This window comes from Amblyomma mixtum, chromosome 1, assembly GCF_055824585.1.
Source record: "Amblyomma mixtum isolate Tamu chromosome 1, ASM5582458v1, whole genome shotgun sequence".
Lineage (NCBI taxonomy): Eukaryota > Metazoa > Arthropoda > Arachnida > Ixodida > Ixodidae > Amblyomma > Amblyomma mixtum.
Window position 1 is genome coordinate 62,386,478 of NC_143012.1, and position 13,258 is coordinate 62,399,735.

Here is a 13,258-nt window from a genome sequence, read left to right on the forward strand (position 1 = left end):
TCTACCTTTTGTTTGGTAGGCATCCCACCTTGCCTTTGGACACACTCATGCCGCCTTCTTCAGCCCCCACCACTGCTTACGCTCGGGACGCCATCTCCCAGGCCACGCTGGCGCGCCAAATAGCACGTAGTAGGCTCCAAGCCTCTCAAGTTTCCCAGAAGTCAGCCTACGACCGCCGTCACCAGGCCGTCGAATATACCCCAGGATCACTCGTCCTTCTCTGGACGCCCTCTCGCAGCGTCGGTCTATCCGAGAAGCTCCTTTCGCACTACCGTGGCCCTTACCGTGTCGTGCGCCGTGTTACCGACGTGAACTATGAAATTGCTCCCCTTGAAACCTCGCCCTCGTCATCTGGCGCCACCACCGACATCGTCCACGTCTGTCGCCTTAAACCTTACCACGACGCTCATACGTCGCCGCCCTAACGCCGAGACGGCGTTTCAGCAGCCGGGGGTCCTGATGCGGGTAGACGACGACGACAAAGAGCGATGGCACGAGTGCGCAGAGTAGAAGACGACAACGAAGTTCGGACTGTGTTCTCGGTGGTGCCGCTCGCAGCTGTTCTTGTCTATTTGTAAATATCTGTAAATATATTCTTTTCCGCAACAATAGTTTATATATTAAAAACCTGTGCGTCTAAAACACGGATCATGATCTATTTCACTCATTTGTTGACACACGTTTACACTGGTAGCACCAAAACGATATAATAATGCCACTTTTTGTTTTGGTAAAACGTTAATGCATTGTTATTTGACGTTGAATTAACGTGATCGTAACTTTATTTAGAGGTTTAATAATGCAACTTTCGATAACTCTGCAGGACTGCGCCCGTCAGTTGTCAGAGCACAGAACTTCACTCAACGCATCGCAAGGAGCAAGTGCTGCAATACAGCACGACACATGCAACTCTTGCACTCACCTTCGACAGGGTACCACGGTCTCAAGCTCATATATACCCAGTCGTGAAGTGTATTCCGTAATTAATGATTACGGTGAATGGGTAATAATTATAAGAAAAGTTTTCAACTAAATTTTGCAGCTGTGCAAGCAAGCTGCGGCAGGCACCGTCTAAGATAATTAAAGAAAACCGTCATAACTCTACGAACAGTGGGAAAAGTTCCTGGACCCAATGCTTTCATTTGAATGTAACATAACACTTGAATATTGCATATCCTCTCACAACTGGTAGCTCTTGCTTTGTACTACAGTAACGTCACTTCAACATTGAAATATTTAATAGTTTCTTGAATGTTCCAGTAATGTTAGCAAACCGCTGCATAAACATTTATGTGCAACATTTCATAAATGCTAAAAACGACATTAAGAATGTTGTACTAATACGTCCCAAACAAAAGTTAGACTGCTTCGGTGCTAGCTGGGAAACAAATGGACCGCAACAGAACTTGCATATTCCGACACATGTCTAATTTTTGTTGTTCTGAAAATTGTGCATATGATGCCGATGTTAAATTAAAAAAAAAACTGGCGGGGGCTTGGCTTTGGTTAAGCCTGGTAGGTTGCGAAAGCAAAAGCGCAGCGCCTCCAACTGAAGGAACGCAGTGCGCCGCGTCTACAAGTCACGCGTGGCTACCAGCCGCCGCTGCGCGACGACTCAAAGCGTGTTCAGTAATTTTTGTTATATATGTTGTTTTTGATGTTGCGACTGAAAGAAAACAATCTACAGCTGGTATGACGTCACAGCGCCAGTAGCGCCACCGGTGCGCAGCGCGGCAAACACACACCGTAACTGCAGCCGGGCTCTCTGAAGGAGCGACTTGGTCGCCCATAATCTACAGCCATAATCTACAGCAGTAGCGCCACAGGTGCGCGGCGTAACTGCAGCCGGGCTACTGAAGGAGCGAGTTGGTCGCCCATATTCACTCCGCTAAAGGTCAAACGTAACTGCGGCCGGGTCACGCGAAGGCTTGAAAGTGCGAGTAGTATTGCTTTCGCAATAAAAAAATTATGGGGGCACTTTGGCAGCCCAAAGTGCCTTTCGCCGGCGCTACTTCGACTGCCTGTTTGTTACGGCTGCACCGCTCGGGAGCCATCCTCCTCCACTAGCTGCCGCACACCGACTGACGACGGAGCAGCGCTCCACGCCGCCGCGCCGACAGCTCCACCTGTCGACGAAGATGACGTCACCTTTTGGCAGCTGCGCTCGTCGATGAGTCACCCCACGCGCTGGATGTAACGCCTGACGGTAGATTGAGCCATTAAAGGCTTTCACCTTAAAACTGCCATAGCTGTTGAGCTCAAGGTTGCAGGTTCAACCTCCACCGGGCAGCAGCACTTCGATGGAAGTGAAATGAAAAATACCAGAGTTCCAATATTTTTGAACGCCCTACCTGCAGCCTAGATAGAGTAAAAAGGGAGTGCCTCTAGCAGAATGCGCTAGATGACAGCTTGCTCCCATGTGGGCGTATTAGTGTTTAGAGAATATATGTTATGGCTTAAAGTGCTGCTTTGGCATACAAGACTGTTCAATATAGTACAACAGCTGCCCAGTAAAAGCTTGGCCACCAGTATAGCCAGGTTTATTCATAGTTTTGATGCTTTACTCTGCTCACTGTGATTGGCTAAGCGTGGAGGGGAAGTCTTGTGACAAAAGAAAGAACCAGTAGAAGCTGTGGACTGCATTTGTGACCTTTATTCGGATATTCAGTTTACATATCACAACACTATGGATGTTTTTTTTTTTTTGCTTTAAGTCTAGTACACCGTTCTCAAGACGTGTCACTTTCAATTGTTCCATTTTTCACGTTTTCCTTTTTGCTCTTTTTTTTTTACCTGCAGGTTTGAAAAAACCTGATCGCAACAAAGAAACGTGTGGTGAGAGATTTCTCTTCTGGTAAAAAAAAACACGAAGTACAAAAGTAAAACAAAGATGGTTTACACAAGAAATAAAGCACATAAATCAGAGGCAGTTTTTGTTTACTAACACTATCATCGTTCGTCAAACGAAGATGACACACCATGCGCACCAGTTTTCCCAAGTCCCAGCCAAGTCCTGTTTTTGGATGACTAGCATTGCAATGGGTTTGCAGAGACAAGCCCAACTTGATACAAGAAAAAACCTTTTCGTGCCTGTTTTCTTTCTTACTTGTTTTCAGGGAAAAAAGAACCTAGCAACACACACGCATACAAAACACGGAGACACTGTTAAAAGTGAGAAAAAAAAAACAAGATCACAGTTGGAAAATGTGCAGGTCATGAAAAATGCTGTGAAGGTTTCGGAGGACAACAACGCACAAGACTCAGAGATGACTGTTCAGTTTTGTTGTTTTTTCCCCTCTTTTGCTTGATTTATGTTCGACGAGACAGACAGTTTTGTTGCCCAAGGGGGAACACGCGTGATAAAAAAAAATGAGGTATTGGTAACAGGGTACCAGCTTTCTCAACCGTTTGCAGCAACATCTCAATCTCAACAACAAATGCCTCGTTATACACAGCTGCCCACTTGCTCAGATTAAAAACGAAAACTAGCTGCACCACTGAGATTTGATAGAAACAATGGCACCAAATGCCTTTGCATGAGCTGGCAACTGGGGCTGGCTACTCTGTTGGCTTGACCAATGTGAGCGTCACATGGGCTTGGCCAATGTGACGCTCACAATGGCCAAGCCAATGTCACATGACAGCTTTCCCGTGCTTCACGCAATCAAGAGAACAGGCTTTCACAAAGCTTTACCGACAGTCTTCATGGCAAAGATGGAGCCAGTGTTTCCAAACAGACCCCAGTGACAATCCACACAGTGCCCCCAGAAAGCTTTTAGTGGGAAACATGACTCACGGTGCTACAATGTGCTGCCCATCATTAGGCATTTGCTGCAGTCATAATTCCTGCACTCCTTGAGAAACAATGTCCCGCAGGAGGACTCCATTATCGAACGTACAGGAAAGCAACCAACCTTGATGGGTCAGAGTGATGGCCACAGCCGAGGCATGAGACCAACGTGGGTGTCAGCACAAGTTTGTTTGGTTAACACACCTTCCACAGTTGCTTTATATGGACAGCTGATTGGCCACGCATTTAGAGCATCCCAGCTAAGTCGCCACTTTTGCTCACAAGCTCAGCTTCACACTGGAATTAGAAGCTAAAAAACAGTTGCCCAAAATCCAGAACATTTCCTCGGCATCAACACAACTGCGCAGCCCATTACGAATCATGCAACCTACTGGCAAGACAACCCTTAACAACCTGCTTTCAGAACAAGACAAGCCGGTGGCTCTTTTTAAAACTCTGATGCCACCTTTTCTTGCAATTTTATGAACGGTAAGCGGGTGCTCTTGGCCTGCGCCACCCACATAATTCATGATTAATTCCGATACGAAAAAACAGCACACACTCTTGCTGGTCACATGCCTCACCTATGAAACAAGTCCTCCGCACGCATCCGCGTCAATGCGAGCACGCCGGAGACCTCACCCACAATGTTAGTCCCCACGCGACAACACCACGTCGAGTGCTGGTCACAGTGATGGATAAAAAGAACTACCAAAAAAGGAAACGGAGGGGTGAGCCAATAGATGGGAAGGGGGGTACTGCCATTGGGACGGTTGTCAGAGTCTCTGCTCTCAAAAACAGGTAAGGATGCTCACGAAATATCTTACTCGAAACACGAGGAGTGAACGCACGAGAACAGAAAAACCGGGTGGACACAAAAAGCACGACAGGACTGACAAATAATAATAATAATAATAATAATAACCATAAGAAACAAAGGGAGAGAACAAAACTCCACCCCTTTTTCCCATCTGCTCGCATATATACATATATATACATATGGCTATGTACAGTCTTTGTCAAAAGTTTAGAGCCCAGGGGGTTTGCTTCTAAGCCTTGTAGTGGGACTCCTGAAGTATTCGTGGCAGCCCTACCCATTGGAGGGGGCAGGACCAGAAATGTTCTTACCTTCAGGAAACTTGGAGCGCTGGAGATGCATTACGAACCAGAGTGTGGCTCAGAAGCAAACCCCCTGGGCTCCAAACTTTTGACAAAGGCTGTACATATATATATGTATATATACAGAGAATGACCCCCCTGCAAAAGGGAGGGGTCACAGATAGCTTGCCGGGACGGACGTTTTGAAACAAAATGCTGTCTAAAAATGAGAACAAAGCGACTACAGAGAGTGTCAGCGGAAAAGAAACAGCCAAGACGGATCAAAAGACGAAAAGCGAAGGCTCTGCCACCACCCACCCACAGGACCGGGCGAGACAGAATGGGACGTCGTCCGGCGAGCATGCACCAGAAGCATGAATTGGTTATGGAATGTGCTTTCCCCCTGTCTTGCCCCGTCAGGCTGTGGCGGTGGTGAAGGAAGGGTATGTTGCACTGCCAACAGACCCTAGAACGGACTGCAGAAGGCATGGTGGAATACTAACCTCACAAAGAGAGCAGAATTCATGAAGAGTCATGAATCACGTTACCAACGCAACAGAAATGGAAAGGAACGAGACAGCAGGAGGCTACACACAACGCTTTTCGGTGTGTATACCGCACCCTGAGAGAACGACCTCTCTCCAAGAGGGTGCCACCAGCAAGAACCAATACGAGGTGGGGGGTAACGTCGGGTAGGGCAGTGGAGGGTATAAGAGACAACCTCAATTAAAAAAAAAAAAGGCGGACACACGACGACAGGAGAGGAAACTTCACAGCATCTTACATCGTCTGCATTTTTTTTTCTTTTTCATGTTGTCGGTCACGCCCGGGCCGGCTCCCGAATCGTACATGCCTCTGAAGTGGTGCAGTAGGTCGAGAAGTAGTTGCAAAGCCCAAACACATCCTTCCACTGCTTCGCACCAAAGAAGCATGCAGGATGTGAAATGAAGTCGTCCGTAACGGATACGGAGGGGCCCTGAGTGCCGACAACAGCGTGTGCAGTGGTGTGCCCGCCACGGAATGTGGACTGCATATACCAGTGTCTCGCGAGAGAGAAAAAAAAGCAGAGTTTGGTTCCGACCACGCCTACACGACTCCTGTTGGGAAGATATGTAAACGGGGAGGTCGGCAGCACGGTTCGGACGCGGGCACTGTGTCTCGTGAGTCGGGCAGTAGGCAGTCGTCTTTGGACGTGCTCCGATTCTCCGAATGAAAGGCAGAGAGAGCTATGTCGAGACTAGCTGGCATGAAATTGCGAACCTACATTACCCCACATGAGCAGCTGATGACACTACGACGACTGTCAACTAGTAAACCTGAGAGATCAGGCGGCAGAAGGAACATTACGACAAGAGATGCCAATACTGAAGACAGTGATTTCAATTACAAACAAGCGAAATTTCCACTTTCCACTAGCTAAGCCTACTTTCCTGAGCTATCTGCAGCATAACCTCAGCTCAGCTTGGACGATGTTCCAAATGAGAGGGTTCAATGCAGTCTACAACTTATTAATAACACAAGTCTGCCTTTCACTCAAGAAAGAATTGGAGCACGACATCCCGACGCCGCTTGTTGTGGCTGCCGACGGCTTCTCGAAGTCGGGAAGGTGTGACTCCGTTCCTTCACTCACTCTTGGCGCACATGTCGCCACTGCACAACACAATGACAGCTGTGCAGCGTGCATGTGCAGCAAGTGTGCGCGCGTGCGCTACTTCACGCCTCTTCGTGTTCTTGATTCGCCAGGTCGACTGCGGGTAACAAGAAAAAAAAAATGGCATGCCGGAGACTGCCAAGGGTGCCCGACTGCCCCTGCGTGCGGACCCGTCTCCCAACCTTCCGCTGCTCAAAAACCAAGAAGAAGCAGAGACAGCTGTAGAAAGACTGCGAAATGGGTGAAGGGAACGAATGCCGCAGAAGGCAGCACGACGAAACGAAAGCTAGCGGCGGAAAATGCGGACGCCGGAAGGAAACCAAGGAAAAACAATACCAACCAAACGTTTAGACGACGATGCCGAAACCAAGTTCTTCGTTTTACGCTTTCAGTGGTTTTGTCTCCCTTTTTCGTAATTTTTTCTTTCTCTTCCGAGCAAGAGTGTACACGCGCAGTAAGACGCACAAAAGCACAGACAAGACGAGAAGACAGTGAACCTTGTTTCCTAAATCGCGCTTTCGCTAGGTTACAACGACGCGACGATCTACCGCCGGTGTCCGCAACTACACGGGGGTCGCGGACGTCGGCCCTAGGTCGGCTTAGGTTCGAGCACTAACACTCACGAGATTGGATTACTTCACAAGCTACAATGAAAAATGACGGAACTACCAAGAAAGATAGATAGAGTGAAAACAAGTTAAGTTAGGAGGGGCAAGAATAAAGAGTCCCCAAACCAGCAGCAGGCCACTACCGGGCTTCGCACGAGGGAAAGCCCTGCCAGACCCCCGGAAACTGCAAAGCAACGCACTGCCCTGGTCTGAGCCAAAGCAAGGGCAGCAGCTCCGTTGTTTGCGCTACATGCCTGGCACCCCGCAAGCAGACAGTGCGGGGCAAAGCGCCGACAGTTCTCACAGAAGGGAAACGGCGCCCCTTCGTGTGTGACGAAGCACGGAGGCCACAATCAGAGAAATCCAAGATGGCAACGCCCACCACTGCAGAACAGCAATGGCAGCGTGCCCGGGCAGGGCTAACGAACCAGCAGCTGCTTGCTCAAAAAAAAAAAGAATACAAATTAAACAAACTGGTAGAAAGATATCGGAAGTAGAATACAGTGAGGGGCACTACAAGCTTACGTTGGTGCGTTATTATGCCTACGAAGTGGGCCCCAGTAGAAGGGGGGGGGGGGGGGGGGGGGGGGGCGCACACTGCACATGCATCTAACGAGCAGGTTAAATAGAGCCAAAGCATGCATGTGTGCCTGCCTAAGCGCACACGTACCAGCAACACGAGAGCGGCGTTCACAAACATCACGTGCACATGACACAGAAGAGACGGGGAACAGAGAGAGAGAAAGAGAGATGCTCGAGCCTTCCAGCAGAGATGGCTGCTGCCTCGGAGAAGGGGCTGCGCTATGCTGTTTATATATGTCCGCTCCAGACCCGCCTGCGTTCCGCACCGACGACTCAGTCACAGCCAATCCGCTGCTGTCCGACCGTTTTCATGTGCACGGGGTGCATGCGACGGAAAAAAAGAAAGGTGCGTGTGCAGTGGGGCAGACGCCCCGACGTGCGTGCTATGCTCGTACGATCGCTCGTACCTTCGGCTTACGCGCCCGGCCGGACGACCATGCCACGCGAGTGGTCCGCGGCGCTGGTGGTCCGGCGGCCTCGGTTCTCGATCTCTGCGATCCACCGGACACGGCAGCGGAGGAGAAGAGGGTGCAGGGAGGGGGGGCTGCCAGCAACCGTCCGAGACAAGCGGCACACACGACCGCGCGCCATGTGCCATTCCCCGCTTGCACATGTGACGTCGCGGCGGTGCGCCGTTCTTCCGCGTGGGCGACGATAGCGGCCCACAGTAGTCCGCCATCAAAGACACCCGTGACTCGACAGAGCGATGCTGCTTCACCCACTAATCCACGCACGCGCACACGCCTCCCTCCCCCTGGTCCGCTCCGGCGGTGCACGCGATTGAAACGAAGGAGACGCGCCGTGACCCTGCAGGTCACCTCCCCCATTCCTCCTTTCTCCTGCCCTTCTTCGCGCACCCAGGTATGAGAAACACTATCATGAAAAGTAAGAGCTCTAGCAACTCTGCTCGTGGTAGTGACGGCAGCTTTTTCATGTGGTCGCCACCAGGTGCAGTCTTCCGGCTGCAGTCATCGAGCGCTAGATAAGAAGGCAGCATTTGCATTTGAGAAGGGCGAACTCTTTCAGCGCACAGTATGCCAAGTTATCGGGTCAACTTGTAATTAACCAGTATTAAATAATCCCAGTTAAGCTTCGAGCGCAGCTACTACGCGTTCATTGAAGGCTATGCATCAAACACGGCGGTTCTGATCAAGGGGTGTCTGACGTTCACAGGAAAACGGAAGACCAACTCGGTGTAGCTGCAGTCGGAATGCGAAGTACTTACGTAGTAAAGGCTGAATATTAGAATGACGTCACTCAGTGCATTCGTGGAGTGGGCTATGTCCAGGATTACCCTCATGGCCAAGTGATCTAAAAAAAACAAAGAAGAGAAAGTTCTTTTGAGAAGAGTCAAATAACTTTCGGAAGCGATGATGAAGGGAGAGGGGGGTGCCTATAGGTGCGTAACTAGAGGCACCGGTTGGGAAACTGACGCTTGGCCCATGTCCTTGGCTGTGCTTGACAGTAATAGCTGCTCCACCTTGGTTTATTTGGCATTTTAGAGTGTGTAATTAATTATTTACTTGCCCGCTCTGGGACATTCTAATTCTTCAAACTGGCTGCATCTTGTTATGATATAATTTCATGGCATCGACGCTATCTTTTTTTATTTACTCCTGGCGTCTGAATATAACTTCTGCTAAATTCTGGTGTGCACGGTAGACTGATCGATTGAGCCCAGTCTGCACACCTAACTGATCTTATACACTGCCATGCGCCTTCCTGATTTGTGTGTGTTACGACCTCTGTGACGACAGGACACGCCCGAATCTTTTTCCACTGTGCTGTTGAAACTCCATACGGCCTTGAGAGTTTTTGCATATGGCCGGCCCTCTACAGAGTAACTTGAGCACGAATGCTGCACAAGGCTTCGATATACAGGAATCACTACGTGGAATTTGCACTACGGTATAAATAACTGTTATTTGAAATTTTTTTCTCATGTTGTTTCGGTTTATGTTTGAACAGCCGATGGGTGGCTTACCAAAACGTTCGAATTCTATTCCTGTGAGGGATAAAAACCGCCAGTTAACTGCTGCGTTTTATTTCAATCCTAATCTTAAGTGAGTGCCCGGCAAGATACGAAATAACAAATTAGCAAGCTAAAAATATATTTCATTGTTATGAATCCAGTGAACTGAAATTAAAATGTACTTTATAGCCACCAATAGGCTGTTGAAATCGAAACCGAAGCTGTATGAGAAAAGGAATTCAATTACAAAGTATTTACCAGAGGAAAACAAAATCCATGGCAATTTAGGTTAATAATGTCTTGTGCACAATTAGATGACAGGGCACACAACAAAAATGGCTTCTCTGAAAACATCTAGCGCAAGAAGCGGGACGCCAGAAAGAGCTACAGCTCGTGGTGTATCCTTCTTTTTCTGTCATGTCGTTTCTTGCAATGGCTGCATGTTTTCATATAATGACCAACAGGCCCAGATTCACGCCTTAACGAATGGCTCCTCTCTTTGAGCAGAAACAATTAAGTCACAAAAACACCTTACGTGACATATGTAAGGCAAACCACTGCAGGACCATTCTCTGGGAATAAGAACACAAACTGTTTCTCTATCTCTCCGAAGGTGGGCATGTACTGGCAGTCACGCATTGATACGGTGAAAAACCATTCAACGAAACTACATTCATGCATTGATGTCGAACTTCACCCGGTAGTGAAAACCCACAAGGTGATGTAGCTCTTCAAATCAGTTCTGCCGCTGCGGTTGCTCGGAGGCTACGGTGTTCGGCAGCTGACCCGAAAGACCCGCGTTCGATTCTGGCCGCGGCGGTCGAATTTCGATGGAGGCGAAATTCTATCGGCCCGTGTACTGTGCGGTGTTAGTGCACGTTCAAAGAACCCCAGGTGCCGGAAATTTCCGGAGCCTTTCACCACGGCGTCCACCATAGCCTGGGTCGCTTTGTGACGTTAAACACCCATAAACTGCATACTAAACTCATATCTGTTCTGTTGATATTTCATGGCACTAAAAGGATGCAACTGCGGAGTATATGCGCAAACAGCAAAAATCTCGCAGTCTACGCAGCCTTTTTGTTGTTGTTGTTTTTGGACATTGACGACACGCGTCTGTCTGCACTAGGTCCTCTCACTTACGTGACGGTCCTGGAAAGCCTAGGAGCCTCGAAAGCCACGAGTCCGACGACCTTGCAAGCACCGAGGCGCAGTTCCAACCCTGCAAGGAGAGTCAGCGGATCTCGCGTGCGTCGTCCACAACCAGTGCAAAGACGCAGACAAATGGCACTGGCAAGCCGGCAAAAACATTCTCGACATTTGACAAGGCATACGGGGCTAATTACTCATTGGCATCCAAACAAGCATCGCCATACGGCTACAAAGAAAAGCAGAAGCAGGACGAATTTTTCTTTAACTACGAATTTTAACTACGGCTACGAGCTAAGCTGCATTACTTTGCTCTGTAGCCGTACGTCTTTGTCACGCTTCAACCCCGGTAAGTAGGGTCGTAACCAGGTTCATCTGTATAATGTAGCCTTTTCCACGGAGCCCAGTGGACGCATCGCCTGTAATCCGGCTGAACATAATCTCTAAACAGAAAAGATTAAAAAAGGAGTAAAGTTATCCCTTTAAAAAAATGAGTGCTCTAGAGAACATCTAACGCCCTTTTTACTCCCATATAGGTGTATTCGTGTTTGGAGTGCACAGTATTATCGGTTTAAAGGCGGTGGGTCCACGTAAGATCGAACAAATGTTGGGTGGCCGACCTCTTAAACTTGTTTAAAATTTTCATACATTGCTGCCTTATAGAATAGAATAGATCCGCAATTGGTTTTGCGACAAACTTTTCTCGAAGCATCGGGAATTATAAATTAAGAAGATGTGGAATTACGCGCTAATATGGTCTTCTGTTATGGTCAAATTTGGCTGTGAATTACATGAAGTATATTAAAAGATTGTATAAGTAAACCTATAGATGCTTTATTCATGCTCAGTTATTTTCGTCGCTCCGGCAGGTCGCTCTGGGAGTCCTCACACCACCCCTTACGTAATAGTGCAGCAATTAAGGAATTCGAGACTGCCCAGAGATGGCAGGTTCTGCCACCGGTCGGGCTTGCGCTACATGGGTTGCTGTTTTCGATAGACCAATCATTAGCTGCCGCCTGCCACGGTGGGCAGTTTACTCACTATCCGGTGGGCAGGTTTCTCTCGGGACCACCTGCCAGAGCCGTGCTCTTGATTTTGTAGCGAAAGCTACATTGGCCACGAACGAATTGGCCACGGGGAGGCACAGAGACCGACCTGTTGCCTCTGCCTAGCAATCGCAGCAGCTGGCGGACGCCGCGCGCTCGCCGCGCCATCTGGCATGACGTCACACCGCGCGTCTCGCCGCGGAGCCGCCGTTCGGTATGACGTCACACCGCTTGCCTCGTCGTTGCGCTCGCTTACGCTACGTATATCCTGGCATAGCCGAGCTAAGCCCCTGCCCATTTTTTTCGCTCACTGCGCAGACACCGGGAACGGGGCCTTTAACGCTATCGACTTAATAGAATAATTTAGCATACCGGAAACGTACTAGCGGAAAAGTATACAAGTATACCCAGCCACGCACCTCCAGTGCACATGCCCTGCTGCCGTACTAAAACCGGTACACGCCTTCGTTAGTACTTCTCCGGTATGATAAACCTCTCTATAATACCGTTCAGCCTGGACTACAGGAGATGTGTGCGCGCCCGCTATATCTCCGGCTCGCTTGGAAACTATACAAGTGGTAAACATAAGAAAGGAAAACATTTCGGTTCAAGTATCTAGGGGCAGGGCAGAATGTTGGGCCTGTTGATAAGGCATGTCAAGGAAGAAAACCAGCCAAAAAAGACGGAAACACAAGAAGAGAACGACACGGGACAACGGCTGGACTAACAACTGAATTTTTCATTGAGTACAGACCGCCAGGTAATCACCACCTTAATCACCTTGGCGCATGCGTGGTGATTACCTGGCGGTCTGTACTCAATGAAAAATTCAGTTGTTAGTCCAGCCGTTGTCCTGTGTCGTTCTCTTCTTGTGTTTCCGTCTTTTTTGGCTGGTTTTCTCCCTTGACAAGTATCTAGGGAGCCATAATCCTGGAAGAAGACCCAAATCAGACGCCATTAATGCCGGTAATCCCGGATTAATCCCAATTAATCCCTCACAGAATTATCGCAGTAGGAAAGAAGCAAGGACTGCAGATTCGGCACTCACGAAGCAGGCTGTGGTCACCAGGGCAACCTTGAGCTGCTCGCGGAAGCGTTCCAGCATCTCCCGGCGCCCCTCGTCCGATGGCCGCCTGATGCGGTCGCCGGAACGGCGGCGGTGCCTCCGGGCGACGTCGGTCAAAGTCGAGGTCGACTGGTCCGGTCCGGGCATGCGTTGCTGCTGGCCAAGCTGCAGGCTGCCCAGCTGGTCTCGGTGGCGGCCGGATTTCCACATGACTGAGATGCAGAATTCAAGGTTTTTCGCGGCGTGATCTGCAGGTCGTGTAGCCTCTGCTGCCGTTCTTCTTTCTCTTCTTCTTC